Source organism: Argentina silus (assembly GCF_951799395.1).
Source record: "Argentina silus genome assembly, chromosome: 13".
In the NCBI taxonomy this organism is placed as follows: domain Eukaryota; kingdom Metazoa; phylum Chordata; class Actinopteri; order Argentiniformes; family Argentinidae; genus Argentina; species Argentina silus.
The window spans coordinates 18482775-18506061 of record NC_139667.1 but is presented as its reverse complement, the minus strand read 5'-3'; positions in this window follow the sequence as shown (position 1 = coordinate 18506061).

Here is a 23287-nt window from a genome sequence, read left to right as displayed (position 1 = left end):
AAAGTGATCGTTTGGGGCCGAACCTGACAAATGATATTAGCAGATGCAAAACATATTAATGTGTGCTTAATGAACCTTTTGCCAAGTCGCATCACTCAGTTGAATGTTAATGTTGCATGGCGTTCCCTGGAACATTGCTGAAAATAATATAGATAGATAGATAGATAGATAGATAGATAGATAGGTGTTACAGAAGCTCACCTCACAAACAACAACAACAAAATAAAGTGACAATAGAATAATAAAATAAAATAGACATCTGAAACATTATATACAGAACAGTCCACTGTGATTTAACATCCCCCAGCCTGACTCTGATCACCCCGATCGAGCCAGCCGGAGGAGGACTTGTACAGTTGTACAGATCTCCTATCGCTCCTTAGTGCAACGTGGTTGTAATAATCTGTTGCTAAAGGAGCTTCTCTGCTCTGCCACAGTGTCATGTAGGGGATAGGAGGTATTGCCCATGATGGCCAGGAGTTTGGTCCTCCTATTGGCCACCTCCTCCACAGTGTCCAGGGTGACACTGAGGACAGAACCAGCTTTCCTAATAAGCTTGTTCAGCTTCTTGGTGTCACCTTCCTTGATGCTGCCCCCCCAGCATACCACCACGTACAGCACTGCACTTGCCACCACTGACTGGTAAAACATGTTCAGCAGAGTCCTGCACACGCCTAAGGACCTGAGCCTCCTCAGGAAAAAAGGCTCTGTCCCCTCTTGTACAGGACATCTGTGTTAACAGTCCAGTCCAATTTATTGTCCAGGTGCACCTCCAGGTACTTGTAGCTCTGGACCACTTCCACGTCCTCTCCCTGGATGGAAACAGGAGACAGGGGGACCCTAGTCCTCCTAAAGTCCACCACCATCTCCTTTGTCTTGCCAATGTTGGGTAGCAGGTGGTTCTGCTCAACAAAACTGTCCACCAATCCTCTGTACTCAGTCTCCTGGCCTCCACTGACACATCCCACAATAGCAGAATCGTCCAAGACTTCTGCAGATGGCAAGTATCTGTGTTGTGCCTGAAGTCTGAGGTATAGAGGGTGAAGAGGAAGGGAGCCAGAACTGTCTCCTGGGACCCTCACAGTGCTGCCAGTCTTATCTAAATGGGAGTGAGATCGGTGTAGCATTATTATATGTATTATATAATAATAATAATAATAATAATAAGAAGAAGAAGAATATATAATTAACACGCTGCGATTAAAAACTTGGGAAGTGGCTCATCCCATCACCTGATGTAAGCATGGGGTCATGGTGGGCTGGTTGTTGTACAAACCAGGCCTCAAGGCTGAGGCGTGCGAGAGTGGGAAGTGGACAACCAATCAACCAATTCAACTGAACTCCATATCATGCTGCAGTTGTATAGAAAGTACATGGAATTCAGCTGAAAAAGGAACACATTCATGTATGCTCTGAGTTAGGAGGACTCGTTCTCTATGCTGGTCAATACTCTTTGTGGGTGATTCCTGGAATGTGGATTGTGGCTGGTATTGGTATTGTTGTCTATTATAGTGCCGTATTATTCTCAATCATCTCAGTTTTGCTATTCAGCACAACTCTATTCATCTCTTGATTTTGCTCGATGCTTGTGAGATTGATACGGTGTTATTTACTGTAATTACTTAGTCAGTATCTGATTTATTGGCCCAGTCCAGTGAAATAATTGTTTTCATGGAAATTAAGTATAATTTTGGCTTTAAAGGGGCAATCAGGGATTCCACCAACAAAGCGGCCTCCCCTCACTTTTTTGGTAAACATCCGAGGGATGAGACTGGAGAAGTGTAACCACTCTCAATTTCATGCAATAACTGACCCTCCATGAGATAAACATAATAGTTTAACCATATTTTCAAGCTATACAGTGTTTGTTTACAATTATACTGTGTGTACTGTATTTTGGGCTCTGATGGTGTAAGGCAGTTAAACTAAGCTCATGAGGCATTATATATAAGTTCGATTCTTCAAGAATCAATGGCTATATATAATGAATTTAAAAGTCCTAAAATGGATGTACCAATCCCAGATTGCCACTTTAAGATCTAAATCTCTGACTATTTCCTAAATCAAAACATCACAACGTGACTTTGCTTTGTTTGTTTGAGACAACTTGTCTTTAGTAGTTGGAGTGACGTAGGTTACTTTGTCTGGAACCTTTAATAATGGATGAACATACTATTAATTAGTTTTTAATGCACTTTCCAACAGCACTGAACATTGTTTACAGATATATTAATTCCCCCCCCCCCAAACATAATCAATTAATCAGTCATCAGTATTGTATATACAACCTAGTATTTAGTGATTATGTTATACATGGATATATAGTGATTTGATTTAAAGAGCTTAATTTGTTGAATGATATGGGTCTTGCATAACCATTGGCACAGACAACTGTGTATTCTTCTATATCTGTGTCTTGGTAAAGTCTTTCATTGTTCTCTGAGGAAGAAGTGTTTTCAAGCATGTCACTGTGTTTTATTGTGGTGAATAATTGAATAGTAAGTGCTACAGTTCTCCACAGCTGAACTGTAAAGGAACTTCGCTTGGCAGGGGAAGCAAACAACTTAGTCAAGTATGTTCATTTGGGAAACATTGACCTAAAATGTTCTCCCAGTAGATCAAATGGTGTTTAGTTAACAAAGGTTGGCGTTCTGTTGCTACAGTATACTTGAGTTCCCTGATAAATGCTGTACGTTTACATTGTTTTGAGCTACATTCAAAGACACAAATTATTTGTTGATTTGATTTCAGAGACTGCTTTCCTCCTCACAGTCAGTACATCCTTAGATGTTTGAAATATATATATGTTTATTTTTTTCACAATACCGAACACAAAGTACTTAATATGACCTGTACAAAATCACCATTCACTAGCTTGTCTGATGACCACCTTCTTATCACAATGACCCATAAGCTCTCCCACACCTTCCTGCAGCAGCAGAGGCCCATATTTCCTGTTTTTCTAGGTGACATTCCAGAACATGGTTGGACATATAAACCATTCCTAATTGCAAACTGATTCTTCTGGTCTAAAATGTGTTGTAAGCTTACAGAAATTCTAAATACATTGAGTGTGATCGACATTTGCTGTCATCAGTTGATTTAAAGAGTTATGCACTGAGGGGCTGTCCAGACCAGATGGATGTCCAATACATCACTTGTACCTCAGAGCACTGAATTCCTTATGGAGAGCAGTGCTGCACAGGCAATCATGAAGTTAGATACTCCTACTGTGGCCTCTGGGTCTCGTAATACTGCAGGGTGAGAGAGTCCTCGGCAACCCTCACGCCCTGATCTGCACGAGGCAATGAACACAATTGATGAGAGTTTTGGCTTAGTCTGAAAAAAAAAAAACTTCGGCGAGGAGGCAGCATTCAGAAGCAAATTCATTTTTTTCTTCATCGCTTCCCCACCGTGGTTTGGAAGATTTAATCGCCAGCCAGTTGTCTCCTGCAGGCAAGAGAATATTACTCAAGAGAACACTTGCTGTGAGGAGCAGGTACAGCCACCATAACACAAGACTGAGGCAGTCAAGATGTGAAACACACTGCTTATGGCGGAAAGAGAAGCACACTTAACACGGATGGTCAAGTTGCTGTTACCCACTCTGGATTCCTCCTCAGACAAACTATGATGTGTTAAGTCATAGTGGTTTTCATCTGTTACTTATCAGTCTGGACAGTCAGAGCTAACAAATAATAAGTTATACATAAATCAACAATATGAGTCCTTTATGTGTTCCTCAAAGTTAATAGACTTTGTTACCTAGAATTTCAATTACATGCAGCACATAAGGATGGATGCATTTTAATGCCCCCCTTGAGCATCAATCAGAACAATTAAAAAAGTAACACATGTCAGACAACGCTCTTATCTATCAAATTGAATTTAAGACTTAAACAAGAAGGTGGTATAATCTCCGGCTTTGTTGGGACCTAACAAAAAAAATACATGAAAGATTAAGGATCTTCTGTTGTCAATTGTAAATTCTCAGAGCAAACAGGACATAAAAGCAGCACTGGCTCAGGGGAGATAAGGACATGTTATTTTATTCCCCCCAGGATATTCTGTTTTAAGGAAATCAAATTAGCAAAGGTTCCCAGTCAATAAAGCAGCTTTACAATTCAAGAGGGATAAACCACCAAGACACCATTCCTTTCCACTCTGAATCTTTTAACATCTGTTTTCGACAGAAAAGACAGAAACTGAGCTGAACAGCGCACCATCAAAATGTCATAAAATGCCATTGGTGCAAAGTGACCAAGATTTTGTAATGGTACGACTGAGTTTTTGTTATGGTGCTGGAGTTTTAGTGAATCCCAGTCTCATTCTCTCAATCAATAAGACACGTGCCTGTAATTGTTATATTAGCTCTTACTGGAACTTGACCTTAAACACTCAACCCATTTGTGAAAACAGAAACCTATAGGCATAGATTTAGACATATATCAGAGTAACTCCTCTCTAACACTCTATTCAGAGAGCAATCTTTATTTAGCTGACATGAATTCATAATCTCCCAGACAGAGCAGCGAATCCACTCTAGGTACCTCAATCAATACAGTAAATCATTTTCATACCTGGGGCAAGGGAGGCTAACATGGGGCCACAGGGGGTAGTCAATAGAGAGATTTTATGCCAACCTCAAGTTAATGTATGTGGTTCACTGGGTATTTCTGAATACAGTCAAGAGAAAACCATTTTTTTCATCTTAAGGTACCAATGGTGAGGCTGGAATGAAGCATTCATAATGTAGGCTATAACGTTTAAATAGCAGCCATAGTTGCAATTGGAGGACTTTGCCCATATGAATGCATAGAGACGGTGATGTCATGCTGAGTAAACATTATTTCCCCCTTCTATCTAAATACTATTGTCTTCACCCTTCCTCTTTTCACTACTTCCGGTATCTTTGGCCTTCAACACATTTACGGTAAAAGATAAAATAAAAAATGTCCCGCAGATTGAAAAGCGCTTCTCAAGGAAATCCATGGCAGGCACTCCACATAATTGCTGTAATGTCTGTTGTCTTTGTTCATAAGAGGCCCTTTGGAGAGTAGATTGTTAGCAAATTGCAACCTATTGATTTTGGATGGGTAGAATGAAACAAAGTGACATGCCAATTGCCATGCCAATAAGGAATGAAAGTTGAGCTTCTATTTTTCAGGTCAATAACATGAACACACATGGATTCCAATTACTTTGCTTTTCACAAATTTTCTTTCCTCGTTACAGAAAAAGAAAACCCGATTTTTGGGTTGACACTAATTAATAGCCTTAAAGATACTATATCACTTTTGACTTATGGGGGAGCTCTTGAGCTAGGTGGGTCCCCTAAATAGACAGACATATTGTCAAGAAATTACCTGACTGAACAGACAGGGTCACACCTCCCCACACCCCTGAGCAAAAGCTTATTTTGGAAAAGTTTGTTAGCATTAAACTACGGATTGTGTGGTCTAATGAGATAAGACATTCAAGCTAATATTTGATGTAAATAATGAGTGCTAAAGTTATGTGATATACCTTTAAGTGGAGATACGCTATCACAACAATGGGCTGCCTCAATGCCTCTGCTGTGGCAGACAAGAGTTTTGAAGACGTGAAGTGCTGCCGAAAGAGCTGTAAAGGATGTTTGAAAAGATCCATCCTTCTGTTGGTATAAATTACTGACAGTGCTTACATTATTGGTGTTCCCTCCAAATAAAATTGGAGGGAACTGACTAAAATAAAAATGAGAGAAAGAATGGTTTGTGATGCAGCTTTGCAGATATATTGTCAGATATATTGGCAAAATCAGGTTTATTATAACAGATCAGCTCATGAATTGATCAGACATGAAGAGTGGATATTATTTAAATATTAGGTTATCAAATATAATAATATATAATATATGCCATTTAGCTGACACTTTTATCCAAATCAACTTACATTGCAGTGAGTGCATACATTTTTCAGTATATATGATCCCAGCGGGGACCTAATCTTAACTTTAAAATATTGTGTTTTAAAATATCGTTATCTACTTTCATACCATCATCACACATTCTCTCATAGGCCCTATGTGCAGGCAGCAACACGAGCACATAAAAGCGGGGGAAATGTTTTCGTGTAATTTTACATGAATAAGCGCAAGTCGGTTTTTAATAATGCAACCTATGGATTACAGAATAAAGTTTTGACTTTTCATGCAATACAGAAGTAAGGATTTTGGGTTTCAGTGGGATTGAGACTGGATAGAAAAGTAGCCTACAGTAGGCTATATAGGACAGCAGAAGATGGCTGTGACATCAGCCCACAGTTTATGATGCTCATCTTCCCCCACTCTGGCCCTGTATTGTAATTCACTGCCCATGACAGACCCATTAAAAACTCCCTTTGAAAAGAGAGATTGTCTGTATAAATTACTGACCTGCTCCCTCCTTCAACATTGACCCTGCTAAATGTTTTTATTTGGACAGTGTCTTCTTCTTAAAACTTAAACATGATATCTATTTAATTTGTACTCAGTGGCAATGTTTCAGCTAAATATATGGCATAATCATTGTTGCTAACATTCCTAATCATAATGGGGAGGGTTAGGGTTAGGGTTAGGGTGAGGTCAATACCGGGCTCTGACGGCAGCGATTTTGGATTGTTTTCCCTGTCACAAGAGCTCCAGATGATGACAGGGTGGTTGCAATCTTTTGACAGTCTCTCACTAGACTACATATGTTACGTATGCTTCCATGTTACGCTATAGTTGTCAGTTTATTTCAAGTTTAGTCACTACTGCTGTGACGGTATCACCGCCCTACCGTCACTCAACCTTGAACCATTTCAACTCTGACCTACTGTATATCTAGCAACTATCCCTTTATCAAAACTAAATCTAGAAGAGAACAGAATGACCTCTGCTGATATAATCGCTTTAGACTCATCAAAGAGCAAAATAAAGGGACATAACAACTGTGACGTCTGAGAGACTGCCTGATACAGTAAGTGAGAATTTAAAAGGTTCATGGTTGAGCAACGGTAGCGTGGCTGTACTGCCCCAGCAGTCAAGTTGACTTTTTCACACATTTTATTTGAGGTCTTTCACCTCAGCAAAACAACTACCAGGGGACATCATTTAGCAATACTAAACTAAGCTGTTTTTTTAAAAAATCTGAATTAACAGTAATGGCAGGCTGGATGAGTTACGTGAGGAGTAGCTCCCATTCTCTGCAATTTGTCTGTGCTTAATAGAGATTTTGCTATACTTTAGAAAACAATTATCTGCATGTTTTACTTTGGTCTGAATATGTTTTGCATTAATGTAAGGCAAGATAAACCATTAAACAAGATCATTGCCAAATTCCACCAGCTGGAAAGCTTACAAAAAGCTCATATTGGTGGACCTCTTTGAGTTAGCATTAGTATTATTGGGAATTTACTTTTGTCACCTCTATTCCTGAATCCTGTTACTCTGGTCCCAGGTTTTTTCTGAAGATTTCAGAGTGTGATTCTCTCTCCGGCAGCAGCTGCTGCGGTGACAGTGAGAATGCTGGTCAGTGTTGCAGCTGAGACTGGCTGTGCAATTTTTAAGCAGGGTGTTCTATGCTATCTCACTGTGACGGATAATGGATATTGTTGTTGAGAATGGGATTTAACTGTTCATAATCATAGTGCTTGAGGAAAGTTGACGTTCCTTGTTATTATTAGCTTACTGCATCTATCCACACTAGGCTTGCCTTTTACATGGATTACCCAATATGAAATGACAGTACACAACATGTTATTAGGCTAAATTGTTGCTTGCTGTAGTAGCGTCCATCAAGTTCAGCTTGGGTATTTTTGGGAAGCAGTGTGTGATATCGTTCCTTAATTAGCTAGCATTGCATAACAATCTATCTGCATTGCAGACAGTGAGTGAGCTGAAAACAAAGTGTAGTCAGCTACATCTTGGGGGTAGCCAAGTTAGAGAAGCGGGTCGTTTTACTATTAGACTATTAGCACCCTGGTTACCAAAGCATACAGTATGAACGTAGTCATACATATTACACATCATATCTGTAATCAAACTACAAAGTGAACATGTTATAAATATGTCTACGTCCCTTACAGTATGGCCCACCTCTGAGATCATTTCACTGGAAGGGCTTATATTTTGCCTCGCTCAACATTCTACAGCAAGGGACTGTTTCATGTTGCATATTGAGCTCGAGAGACTACTTGTGTTGACACACTGAAGAGAGCCTGGGTCTCCATCACCATTTTGACAGGCTCGAAAATTGGGCCGTCTCTACTAGCATTGTGGGCTTATCACAGAAGAGGACACTCAAAAGGAAACCTCTCTATGACTCTCACATCGGTTTTCATGCAGTGCTTTCCGCTTCAGCACTGCAGTTGTCATGTTTTGGAAATGTTTTTTTTAACCTATTGTGTCTCAAACTAACTGCTGTTAGACTAAAAGAATAATGGAAAATAACTGGGTGGGCACATTTGGTCATTCGTAATGGGGAGTTTGCTTAAAGATTGGATCTAGATTGAATAAAACCATTTAGAATTATGCACAAGTAGGCTTTTTCAACTCTTTCTGACTTTTCCTAAATGTCTGTTTTTAACATGTTACAATTGTTACAATTTCAAAATCACAGAGTAAAAAATCTGGAAGCATTTTCATATTTTATTGATACAGTAGCTTACACCTCCAAGTCATATCTTGAGGCACGATTAGCACCTGTTGATTTCCCCAAGTGCAAATGGTTCACCCATTTGTGCTTCACCCTAGATCTACCCAGGTTTGTCTGTTTCAATCATAATGGCTATCAGCAACATGTACAGAAAGACAATAAGTTATTTGCACAAACAATGCGCGATTACATGAATGGAAGCCTATTACATGAATTGAAGAATCTCTCAATCTATTTAGACCTTGTTTGTAATTGTAATGTGGAGATGATAGTGGACATGAGGAAGAAGAGGGGACCTCATCGGCCACTGTACATCCGGGAGCTTGAAGTAGAGAGGGTGAGCAGTTTCAAATACCTGGGCGTCCACATCAGCGAGGACCTCACCTGGACACTTAACACCACTCAGCTGGTTAAGAAGGCCCAACAGCGGCTGTACTTTCTGAGGAGGCTGAGGAAGTTTGGCATGTCGCCCAAGATCCTCAGCAACTTCTACAGCTGCATTGTTGAGAGCATCCTAACTAGCTGTATCACTGTGTGGTACGGCAGCACTACTGCTATGGACCGCAGACGCCTGCAGAGAGTGGTGAAGACCGCTGAGAAAATCACCAGGACTCCACTGCCCTCCCTGCAGAGCATCTACCACCGCAGAGTTCACAGGAGAGCCGCCTCCATCCTCAAGGACCCCACCCACCCCCAGACTGTTCACACTCCTACCCTCAGGCCGGAGGTACAGAAGTGTTAAATGCAGGACAACCAGACTAAAGAACTCCTTCTTTCCCACTGCCACCAGGCTCCTAAACAACCCATAGGAGATTAAGACTAATATAACCCTACTACCTCATAACCAGTTTGCATAATTGCACTGCTACGTTTGCACTGTTATTATTGCTGCTATTCTTATTTTATGCCTTAAATTTTGCTGTCTTGTACATTTGTTTAGTATATATTGTATATTCTTTTGTATTGTATATTTTACATTGGTTGGCATTCTGCGGACAGCAAAGTAAGAATTTCGTTGTACAGGGAAACATGTTTTCTACTGTGCCAATGATAATAAACACTTTGAATCTTGAATCTTGAATCTTGAATCTTGAATTAACATGTATGTGTGTCTGTGTGTAAAGGCCAGTGATAAACTGTTGATAACGCGGTCAATACCTAAAGTGAGCAGTCAACAAGTAATGATGTGGATAATGTATGTGTGCGCCTAGGCTATGTGTGTCTGAAAAAACTGTTACTGTGCTGAGTATGTTCCATCAAAACTGTTGGCTTTCCATACCTGGGGAAAATGCATCTTGACCAGAGGGGAGCGAGGGTCTGAGAATATAGTGATAAAAATGGTGTATCCTTTCCTGGGCAAAGGCAGAAATTGACAACTTCTTCACATTAATTTCCCTGGCAAACAAGTTGATTGCAGAAATGGAGCCATGAACAAAAACTGAGACAGGAGCTTTCCACCCTCGCATCTTTGTGTTTGTGTGTGTGTGTGTGTGTGTGTGTGTGTGTGTGTGTGTGTGTGTGTGTGTGTGTGTGTGTGTGTGTGTGTGTGTGTGTGTGTGTGTGTGTGTGTATACATGTGTGTGTCTGGCACGTTTGAAAAACTGTTATGCGCTCACTATTGTCCATCGTAACCTTTATAGTACAGCATGCATCTCGCATTCCCTGGCAAACAAGTTCATTGCAAAGATGTAACCATGATAAAACCAGACAGGAGCTTTCTGCCTTTGTGGGATGGAGAGAGCAACACGCTGAGAGCAGGTGATGAAGAGTGAAGCGACCCTCACTCTATAATGCCCTCCACATGGCCACGGATTTAAATCTTTTTATTCATACAAAAAAACAATTACTTATTTGTACCTTATTCAATGTAAAAATAAAAATCAATTACATTGATGGAATTGTGTTTTTTTTTGTTTTTTTTTACAGTATGTACAGTTACACCAATTATGTCCATCAATATATTATATTCAATATGTAGCTCTTTAAAACATAACATGTTTTTACAAAATGTGGTATTCTAATGATTTGTAAGTCCTGACTAAACACAGCTAGTGCATTATGTTTTGCATGATATTGATCTAATTCAATGATGACACTGAAAACACAAATGTTAAACAATGGACGTTCTCTGACTGGAGGCCTTGGTAAGTAATGAGGGCCCGGAGGTTCTAGTGTTAACAAGTAAAACATACAATCAATGCTAAAGCTAACAAAAATGAATGAGCATCACAAGTCCCTTCCCTTCTTGGCTGCTTATTGCGAACAACGTTCGACAGAGTTGGTAAATAACCTATGTTCTCTCTGCCTGGATGCTGGAAAGGTTGTTTCAAGGAGAATTAGACTCAAGCATGAACTTAGTCTGACATCCATGGAACAGAGTCAGGCCTCTCCTCACCCAAACCTCTGATACAGTATGAGAGATGAGCCTGTGACTGACAGCAGAGCTGAATTTCTCTGCTTTTTACAAGATTTATTTAATGAGATCAAAGCTCACTGTTCTCTGGATAATAACAACCTGATCTATTTTTAATTCCTCACTGTCTTAGTGGAGCGAAGGAATTGACAACTATGGAAAAGTTAGTAAAACAGGTCTTATCCTTTAAGATGACATTAAGTCACATCATAGGTAAAAACAGTCTTTTTAGAAATGTGTGTCCTCTTTACTAGTGTAAACATTCTACTAAATTAAACAATTTATTTGCTGATGTACTGTATTTTTATTCAAATATTGCCAATACAACACTTCATATTTACAGCTTGAAGAACCTCAATATGGAAAATTCAAAGAGCCAATGACAACGTAAATGTTGAACTTGGTGTGGCCAAAAATTTCATATGCACCATGAAAAACACTACAGTGAGCAAATCAACAGGAGAATATTAATTTCCACTTGTTACATAAGCCCATACTTAGAGGTCCTGCACCACAGTAGTTTGTACATACTGCTGTGAGCTAATTTCATTACACTGCTTACCCATTGCTACAGTATTGACAACTGCATGATGCTGTCACGTAAGATATCACAAGCTTTGTAAGAAAATAAAAATGGTATGTTGCAGCCCCTTAGATTAGTATAAAAGCCTTAGCACACACGAACAGAGAGTGGTGCCAGATTTAAACCGGTTGTTGATAGATAGATTTTTAATTAAATGGTTTAACTTGATTGCCGTCATGGATTATATATATATATCAGTGTTTAATGCTAACTTTGAAGGTACATTTCTCAATCAACCCATCATTCCACATGTATTTGTACTTTTTTTGTGGAACAACATCTGGGACATCTTAGAACATTTGGACAAGCATCCCTAGTCAGGAGAATTCATCAACTTGAATCTGTTTTCCACATTCCTTTGCATATAGGCTTTAATTATGGATCTTAATAGTTACTGCACATGGTTTAACCTGCCACTGGAATTCATCATCGAAGGGAAGCATTTTTCCTTTCGAGATAATGTTGCTTTCTGAAATTTCCTTGAGTTCATCCCTTCAAAGGAACAGTTTTCTTTAACCTTTTATTCAGTTGGGATGTGTGCCACAGAGTACTACAGTAAATACAGAAAGGCTTATCCATATACAGTAAGTCTTAATCAGCAATCCAGATGGTAGAGCTTTGCAAAGGAGGAATCAGTTTCACACGTCAACTGTAAAAACAGAGGGACAGCCGAAAGGAATACCGTGGTAAAATGGTTTTCCAAAAGCCCAAAGCATGGTATTATCTTTCTCAAAATAGATACTGCTCAGATAAAAACAGCGGGGCACTGGTGGAATTATATGATATAATGTTAGATACATGACTCAGCGCACTGTCACTCGTAACCCTGAGCTCAAGGGTCAATATTTTACCAGCATTATTGTCTGACAAAGTCATAAAGTAGAGCTTTCTGTGTCTCCATAAAACACATACAACAAAGTTGAGTACATATTTGATGATCTCAACAGCCATAAGCAATTGATGTCAAATCCAAAGCTTTAATCTAACATTGGTGCTAAAACTACTGAAAGCAGAATTTCAACTCATTGAATTATTCATGTTCGGATTACACCATAGTCAAAACTCATTCAGCACTCATTCAGCACTCACACAGCATCTTAATCTGATTTAATAAGACTGTACCAATAGCAGACCTGGGTTCGAATAGTATTTTAAATGGTTTTACCTGTGCTCTATTGAGTTTTCCTTGCACAATGGGACCAATTAAATAGTCCCAAAAGTACAAACCCCAACCCTGTAGAACTCCAGGCAGGCTTAAGCAAACACTCAAAATATCAGTAAGCATTTCAAATACTTTTCGACCCAGGTCTGACCAATAGAGCATGATACAACAACTGGTTGTCATCAATACTATAGGAATTTGTCATCCTTGCCTCATCAATTCTCTAATCTTGGTCAACATATGTGGAGTTTTTCCTACATTATTACAGATACAGTACAGTCCACAGATAGCACATTTAGATAGGTAAACATAAAGTATATTATAAATGACACATGTCCATAAAACAGCAACATCAAAGTCTTCCTTAGATTCCACCCAGCTGCAGACTGTAAAAGCGAGTGAAGGTCCTCTATAGCTATTTCAGCCACTGCAAATAACTCAATTTGATTGGTCAGACTCCACTAACCCTGACCAGACTTAAATTCCCACTCCCTGATAGTAATACATCAAAGTCATGTTGTGTCTTGGGAGGGGAAGATGACCACTCTTTTCAAATTGGCCTTAGTTTTTGCTTGGCTGGAAGTGGAAGCAAATTCTATACCAGACATTTCAGTAACACTTTACTAAATGTGTTATAGACAGACGTAATATATTATGATACATTATAAAGACATTATAAGGCATCATGCATGCCTATAATATGTTATACCACTGCCCCCATCCGTGTAGCCCGTGCTACACGCCTGCATGGGTACGGATACCAGCAGCAACCCCGGCCCACTCAAAGCCCCAACCCGAGGATGAGGAGAGCATAAATCGCCCTCAACAGCAAACACCAACCACTGGCCACTGCATCGGCTGGGGAGGTGCAGCTGTCCAGACCCGACCCAGCGCCCACACCACCACAAGGCACCCCAGTAACCACCCAGCAAGCCAGCCCCCAAACAAAGACAGCAAGGATGGTTTACCGCTGGGCTAGGATCAGTCGTAACACTGACTAAAGAGATAAGTCTTGGCCTCAACTTGAGATTGAATCTAACTCCCTAACATGAATCTGATTAGGCTGTAGTCTGAGATATTTGTGAAATGGCTAAGCTCCTTGTATTTTGTGAATGACACGCACATAAAGGGTTACATGGTTGACGGAGGTTTTTACTGCCTGCTTAGGAGGGATTGTGCAGCCATCCAGACTTATATCAGATATTACGTTTCTCTGTTTCTTTGGGCCAAGGATGAGCATCTCATCTCTTGTGCCAGTTGAGGAGTAGGAAGTTGCCTGCCATCCATTTCTTCATGTCCAAAACGCAAGCCTTTAGGGCATCCAGCCATGGTACATTTCCTGGTTTTATTGAAATATAAAGTTGTGTCATCTGCATAACAGTGAACATGTACACCATGCTTACTAATAATATTGCCTAGGGCTATCATATACAGAGAGAACAGTAAAGGGCCAAATACTGATCCTTGCTGGACACCAAAGAAAGGAGCTAAGGTTTTCTCATCCAGTAGAACAAACTGGTTAAACCACGCTAAACCATGCAAACCAACAAGATTCTGGAATCGTTCTAGAAGGACAATATGATCAACAGTATCAATAGCTGTGCTTAAATCAAGAAGTACAAGGACAGAAATAAGTCATGAACTACTTACGCATGTGGCGTAAGCGGATTGTTGTGTTGCAACAGGGTTGCAACTAGGGATGCTGCACCAGGAACATAACAGAAGCATGCCATAAGTCAAGCGGCAGACCAGAAACATGCTTTGAGCAGACTCAACTTGTGTTGTTTTCATCTGGATGGCCATGTACGCACTGTGGATGGAGGTAAAAATAGACTTGAATCCTAAACTTGTACTGCAGCGCCAGAAGCCGCACATGAGGCCTCTCTGCGTACAGAGCCAGTCTAGCATGTCTCATAGACAACTGTGAGAGCAATTCAGCTGCAGACGCTTCCATAACAGAGGAGAGACATGCTCAGTGTGTTTTAGGGGAAACATATTCATGACACCTTCTATTGGTTCAGTTTTGTAGTTGACTTTTTTTTCATTGTAGGGATAATGAATAGTTCATTATTACTTCACACCTATTGCTTGTGTTGCATGTTGTATGTATTGTATGTATTCCTTCATGCGATAAATGAAAATACACGTAGGTTCAGGCAGGACACTTTAAGGAGTGAAAGAAATGAAATGAAAGAAAGCAAATCCATGGGACAAGGCTTAAAAGAGCCAAGTTATGCAACACTCCATCATGGCTGAACAGTGTTTTCACCACTGGCTATGCGAGTTCATTTGTTGGTCATCCCACCCGCCACCCCGCTTTCACCTGCAGGTTCACTCTGTGTTTACCAACCTACGGGGGGTTTGAAAAGTTATGGGCTCCCTGCCTTATAATATTGTATTTTATGTTGTTTAACTTCAGGTGGGGGGCTATACAGAGCAGAGCCATCCGATGTTTCCAATATCCCCACCTCCAAACCTCCCCCCTTTCCCTCCACCTGCATCTTTTCACAGCAGTGTTTCCAATATCTCCACCTCCATACCACCCCCGCCCTGTTCCCTCCACCTTCATCTTTTCCCAGCAGTGTTTCCACAATATTTTTTTGTTGACGGTTGACTGAGTCACCCATTTGGAGCCGTGGTGGTGGTAGCCCCGAATAATCACTATTCATTCATGGTCGTTACTTCCAATGAGTAATAGGCAGCTCACCTTGCACCCATCAACCTTGCTCATGACAAGACAGAGGTCATCTCTTATACAGTGCCTGGGACAGCTAATGGGTAAGTAATGGGGCAGTGAAGCATGTTTTATTAATTTGGTTTCATCCTCCAAACGTTTGGATGTGAAATCAAACAATTACTATGAGGTTAAAGTTGACAACACTTTTTATACATAGTCCCCCTATTTCAGGGCACCAAAAGTAATGGAACAATTGACTTGACGTGTTTCTGGTAAGTCAGGTGTGTTTTGTCACATCATTTGTGCAGGCGTAAGAGAGCTGTCAATGTCTAGTATTGATTTTAGGCTTTTCATTTGCCTTTGAAGTCTGCTATTGGTGTCTGTCAACATGAGGACCAAAGAGCTTTCAATGAAAGTCAATGAGGCCATTATTAGGCTGAGCAAATCAGAAACATAGCCAAAACCTTAGGATTGCCAAAATCTACAGTTTGGAACATCATTGAAAAGAAAAAAAAGCACTGGTGAGCTCAGCAATGGCAAACAATCTGGGAGGCCAAGGAAGACAGTGGACTTCTACAACAGCACCATAAAGAAACACCCCAAAACCACTGTTCCACAAATTAGAAACACTCTCCGGGAGGTAGGCGTGGGTGTGTCAGAGACTACCATTGGCCGAATACATCACCTCCCAAACTACAGAGACTTCACTGCAAGGTGCAAACCACTAGTTATCCTCAAAAATAATGCTCAGGTTACAGTTTGTTAAAAAGTACCAGAAGTCTGGAGAAATGTCTTGTGGACAGATAAGACAAATATGATCATGTATCAGAGTAATTGCAAGTGGAACGTTTGGAAAAAAAAAAATATATATCTTTTTTTTTACAGCATACCACCTCATCTGTGGAGGTGGAGGGGGTGTTATTGTTTGGGCATGTATAGCTGCCACTCGAACTGGCTAACTTGTCTTAATTGATGATGTAACTGCTGATGGCAGCAGGAGAATGTATTCTGAAGTGTACAGAAACATCTTGTCTGCTCGAGTGTAAGCAAATGCCTCCAAATTCATTGCAGGGCACTTCATCAGCATGCATCATACAGTAAGACAATGACCCAAACCATACTGCCATTGTAACCAGGGAGTTTTTCAGAGCCAAAAAGTGAAATGGAAAGGTCTTGACTGGCCAAGTCAATCATTACATTTAAATCCAATTGTACATGCATTTAATTTCCTTTTAGACAAAAAGCCTAAAGACCTCAAAACAAACAACAACTGAAGATGGCTTCAGTACAGGCCAGAGAAGATGTTTTTTCTTTAACCTCATTGTAATTGTTTGATTTCAAATCCACTTTTGGCATATTAAGCCAAAAGAAGAACACATGCGTCACTGTACCATGATTTGCGCAGGGCACTGTACATGCAATTGCAACACATTTCAACCTACTGCGTACTCTATTGGTGCATTTTAAAAACATTTATTTCAGCCAAATCATGTATTCTGAACTTTAATTATTTCTTTATATCAGAAGCTTTGATTTAATGTTTTTGAAATATAGGCATTTTACCTTTTGCCTTGCAAAATCTCCTACTGAAAGCCTTTTATGTTGGAATATAGTGGATATGTTAGAAATTAAAATACCTGTATGTGAAAATCTAACTGCAATTTACACCTCAGAGACACTCAAAGAAAGAATCCTTTACTGAAATCATCTCTCTAATATCTTTCCAAAAGGTTGCCCTTGCAGATTTTTCATTCTTTCTTTTGTTGGCCCGTTAAATCTAAGCCCACACATTACAGCCTAGAGTGTGTGTCAGTGTAACTTATTCCCAGGGACAGCTGCGGATGACGCTGGATTCCGAGGTGGAGCCGTCATTATAAATAATCTCAAAAGTGCCCTGCACCTGTCACTGCACCGTGAATGCACAACTACCCTGGGGGATAATGATACCCTTGGAAACTGATAAATGTGCAATGTGTAATCGCAGGCACACCAGCACAGGGTTTATTTTGGGAAGCACAAAGACGATCGGGGCAATGACAGAGCACAGGTGGATAAAAAAAAAGACAATTCTGCATACCTCCCTTCCCCCTCCCAGAAGTGCTGTGGCGAAGCCGAGCCCAAAGCAGGCTAGGCAAGAATGGCAGCCGGAGTTGTATTATGTCCACACAGGAGACATGGCCTCAGGTGAAATAGTTTGTTGACGTGCAATGCTATACTTTCTCTATCACTTCCACCCTTCCTCTCCCTATTTCTGTCAACCCCTCTCTCAGTTTTTCTCTCTCTCGCTATTGCAATTACTTCTCACTTTCCTTCTTTCTCTCTTGATTTTTGCCACCTCTTTATTCTCTCTTCTCTGTGTGTGTGTGTGTGTGTGTGTGTGTGTGTGTGTGTGCACATGTATGCCAAGATTAATGGCTTTTGAGGTGCTTGCCACCCTCTTTCACATAAATATTTAATTCATCACTTTTATCTTCTCCTCCAGAACCACAGGTGGGAAATCTTGGCTTTACTCGCAGGTCCTGACCCTCAACGGTGTGAGGTTATACTGTCGGTGAAAACCCAACGGTTTTAAGACCGAAAAAGAGGATGGTAGAGTCAATGGATGACAGGATTGACAATATAGTTATCTTACCTTTTGGTGATATCATAAAACCAGGGAATCTCCATCTTGGATCTAGATGGATCTAGATGGTTTGTTTTGAAAAATAATTATATTGCAATATCATTGTCAACATCATGCATAGCATAGTATAGCATAGCAAGCAAGCAAGAGCTCTGCATTTCAATGATAAATGAAAAAATCAGGGTAACTTAATACTGCACTAAGCCTTCACCTTCTCTTCTTTTTCTATCAAGTATGTTTTTTTTCTTCAAACTAAGGTGTCTCAGCCGCATCCTGTTAGTTGCTCAGCAAATGCCAAATAAGGAGTCAAACTCATTACCCAGACACGACATGTTGATCACTAAGCTCTCCCTGAAATTGATACATCCACAGACATCCACAGACCTCACCGCAACCGATTCCCCTTTGAATAGCGACTGACAGCCTTTACCCCAAGGACAGTGAGTAAGTGGGAGAAGAGTTTAGGCCACTCTTTGTCTGCCTCTCTCGTCTTTCACACAAAAAGTAATCTCATCTTCCAGCCAACCCGTCAACCGGGGAATGACCCTGTGACCCCCCCGAGATTAAGATCACCTTGAATTATTAATTTATCTTTTCAGGGGCCAGCTTTTGAATGGCGGCCGTGGTGTAATTTGCACTGTCACTGGGCCTGTGTCAACAGGCAAATGTTCCCCTTGATGAGAAGATATAGACGTCCCATGTGGTCCCAGCAGCCTTTGTACTGACACAGAATCATATTTCCCCTCACTTGGCTAATACATGTTTATATGATGTGATGCATTATTTTTTTTTATCATTTTTATTAGCAAATTTTAAATATGTTTATATGATAACGTATCTGCAATACCCTGGACAGAAATAGTTTACAATGTGTGTTTACACATTTGTATTGGCCAGAATTAGATTACATGCTGAAATTATAGGATTTTTTGGGTATGTTTATGAAAGTTCATTGACTCTACCATCCTCTTTTTCGGTCTTAAAACCGTTGGGTTTTCACCGACAGTATAACCTCACACCGTTGAGGGTCAGGACCTGCGAGTAAGCTCTCTCTCTCTCTCTCTCTCTCTCTCTCTCTCTCTCTCTCTCTCTCACAAAACTGTGATGTTTCCCATACACCCAGACAAATACTGTGTTGTGCATCATATCTTAATGTAGTGCCCTCCATTTCACCCCACTACCATGTGAGCAGCTACCTGTGCTTTGAGAGAGAGAGTGGGTGAGGTGGAGTCGGGAGAGCCTTTGTCCCTGCTATCCCCCTCATCTAATCCTTACCACCCTTTATGGAGCCCAGGACAACGTCTGCTTCTGATCGCAATCCCTACATTGGCAGGAGGGCCTTTCATTTCTCTAATGTGGGCATGGTCCACTCTGCCAACAGCGGTTGTGGTACCCCTGCCAAACTAGTGAGGACCTAGTATACCCAACTGTGTTGCCCTTTATGTGCCCCCTATGGGCAAAAGCTTAAGAACTGAACCTATTTGTAGGCATGTGAATCAACTCAGGGCATCACATACTTTCAGCCGTACTGTATATGGCCAAACCTCAAGAAATATGGACAGACATACGCACGCACGCACACACACACACACACACACACACACACACACACACACACACACACACACACATTCCCACACATTCTTACACACACTCACACTCTCCCTCACTCACACACACACACACACACACACACAAGCACACACACACACACACACACACACACACACACACACAAAAACCAACTACATGAACCTCTCCCTGAAATAAAGATGCCAATGTGTTACGTAATGTGTATACTACCCGTCTGGGAATCTAACACTGCACTGCCTGGTTCCATTTAGAAAACATATGCAGTTTGTGAGGGAGAGCACTAAGATGAAAGCAACCCCTTGTACTACTGAAAACTGCAGCTGAGCAATTTATTACTTTTTCTCTGCCTGAAAAAGATGAAAATGATGAAAGTTAAAGTATAAATACAAAAGTAGAGCTTGGGAAATGTGTGAGTGCGTTCGGTCAACCACTCAAGCCAGACAGACACTGTGCGATTTCAGCCCAGAATTTGCCACAAGCCACATTGTCATGACAACATGTGCATATCGGCTGTAAACGCAGGTCATCTGCTATGAACTTGATGCCTTTACTCACACAGTGAGTTAGTCAGCGACATTAAAGAGAAGACGCGATACGAATTCTGACATGTCTGAATTTGTGTCGTGGCTCTCTACTCAAAACTATCCGACAGAATTAGGATAATACAAAATAATAAAATATTCTTAGGGGTTCTTTATGGCACCATTGAGGTGCAACAAAGTAATTTATAGAACCATTTAATCAAGGTAGTGCTATTTGTAACCTGTTTCATCAAAAAGGTGATATTTGGAAACTGCTCATCAACAAGGTTTGGAGGCTTTCTGCCCCTTTTTGAAGTTAGGATGTCACATTAACATGGGCACAGATGTAATACAGTTAGAATCAAATAAGAACAAACAGGTACATCGGTTAAGTGAGATATTACAACATAAAGAACTGCAATTCATAATTAACCACAATTCCCCAGCAAATTTGTTACATTGCTCCCTCATGTTACTAGGGAATTGTGGGGAATTGTGATTGTATGATCTATGTGTTGTATTATCTCACTAACCGATGTACCTGTGATGTTGGTTTCTGTCTGATTCTAAATGTATCACATCTATGGTCAAGTTCATGCATGTGTTTTGTTGGGGTGGTTGGTCTGGTACCCATTGGCGTGAAGTGTGTGCAAGTCTATCGGTGCAGCCCTCCACTTCTTATGATTAAAATTGTCACGCAAGGCCATTCACCTTTGAGGATTCTTGAACTTTGAGATGTGTTGTGGTGTGAAAATGTGAAAAAACAAAACAATCTGCCTCTGGCGAAATTCAGTTTCCAAACAACAACAATCCTCCTTAATAATAATATAAACCCCTGAAATGGACTTACATTTTGTGGGACATTAGCTGTTGTGTTTCTGCATGCATGCACAATTTGAAGAGGCAGCCACCAGAGACAGAAAGGTGAAAATTTGTGAGTCTACTCTCCTAGAACACCCCTGGCCATAACATCATGTTTGTGTAGAATTAGAGTGTCAGGTTGGACCAAAACATTGTTTGTAAATGAAATATTTATTTTAAGGGATCTCATTCCCTGATCGCTACCCCATTAGGAAGCTTTTAGAAAGCTTGAATATTATACTGGACCTTTAAGGTTCCTTAGACTATACAGTGCCTTCGAGAAAGTATTCAGTATTCACCCCTTCACTTTTTCCACATTTTGTTGTGTTATAGACTCAATGTAAAATTGATTAAATTAAAAGAATTTGCCATCAATCCACACACAATACCCCAGAATGACAAAGCAACATTTCAGTAAATTTATTCAAATTGAAATACAGAAATACCGCATGTACATAAGTATTCAGACCCTTTGCTATGACATGCCAAAATGCCAAAATGTCATCAACAAAAAACTCAATAAGTTGAATTGAGTCCATCTTAATGCAAGGATAATAATTAATGTAATTTTGGAATGAATATCTTTGTTTTTATAGGGTCTCTGATTTGCATAGGAATCAATTACACACTGTGTGGATCAGGTTGTCATTAAAAACTGAGCAAACTCTGCAGTCCTGACCGTTGTGGGAAGCTCATTCCACCAGCGGGGCGCCAGGACAGTGAAAAGCCGCGACCGAGTAGCGCGGCCACTGCATCCACGTAGAGGCGGCGGTGCCAGGCGGGCAGCCGAGGTGGACGAGCGGAGTGATCTTGCAGGGGTTTGGGGGCTAACCATTGCTTGCAAGTAGGGAGGGGCTGTTCCCTTTGCCGCCCGGTAGGCAAGCACGAGGGTCTTGAATTTGATGCGAGCCACTTTTAAGGTTATTTAGACATTTAAAAGATTCTATACCATGATTCATAATTGGCACCATACACAGTTCTATTGAAACCATTTAAAGAAGCTCATGTGGTATGTTCATAAGAACCATGAAACATTGTTCTATATAGCACTTTTGCGGAGCCTTGTGTCACAGCATGGAACCTTTTTTGGTTCCGTATAGAACTGTTAGTTCTAAGAGTGTACAATATAAAACATCGGTGGAAACTGGCAAGCTAGCATAACACCCCCTCTTGGATTGACAGCTGAAAACTTGATCATCTGACTTTTGGTCACCTTTTTACTCTTTTATATTCCTTTCCTTGGGAAAGGTTTAATTCATAACCCAAGGGGCATATAATAAAAATAAGAAATCAAAAGAGAAAAGGCCAATAAAAAAGCAGTGCATGCACACTAGACTGCGAGAGTGACAGAGAGCACAGCATTACCCTTACTATGAGATGGTTTAAAACACTGTGAGACTGAGGGGGGAGGAAAGGGAGAGGTACTTGGATCTAAATCAAAGCAGGTGTGTGAGGTAGGGGGACAGTAAATACTCCCAGAGAAGCTGTGAGAGAGAGAGAGAGAGAAAGAGAGAGTGAGACAGAGAGAGGGAGAGAGAGAAAGGGAGAGAGAGAGAGAGAGAGAGAGAGAGAGAGAGAGAGAGAGAGAGAGAGAAAGCGGGGGTGAGACTCCAGCTTGCTTGGCCTCAGTGGGTCACAGATGGTGGAGAGGAAGGCCTTCTCTTTGTCATCGTCCCACAACCCCTGAGCACCGGTTTACATTTCAGAGCAGCAGGGTTCAACTCTCACATCTCCCCACTGACATCCTCAATCCTCCAATGGACTGCAAGTCATTATATGGTTATGGTTTCACTGCTGGGGCCTTCTGTTTTGTGTTAAAAAATGCAATGGATTTGATACATATTATTATATCTTCGCAGACCTGCACGTAGAGTTTGTATTGTTTCAAAGTGGATTTTCATGGTAATTTTGGTCCCATTGTTTGTTATTGCATGGTGAGCACAACATCTATGCGGCATTGTCCAAGGAATATTTCATTACAAAACATAGATACACAATACTAAGCCTTTTTCTCCTCCTGATCTTACTCTTTACGAAAGCGAGGGGAAAATAGGGTTTGATTCATATGGACCAGGGATTTATTGACTTTAACTTGACTTGGTTTTGGCTAAAAGCCTAGCTTCTTTTATCGAATAGTTTTGAGCATTATTCAAATGCTTCCACACATACATTAACAGGTCTTTAGTGCTCTTCTTCAGGC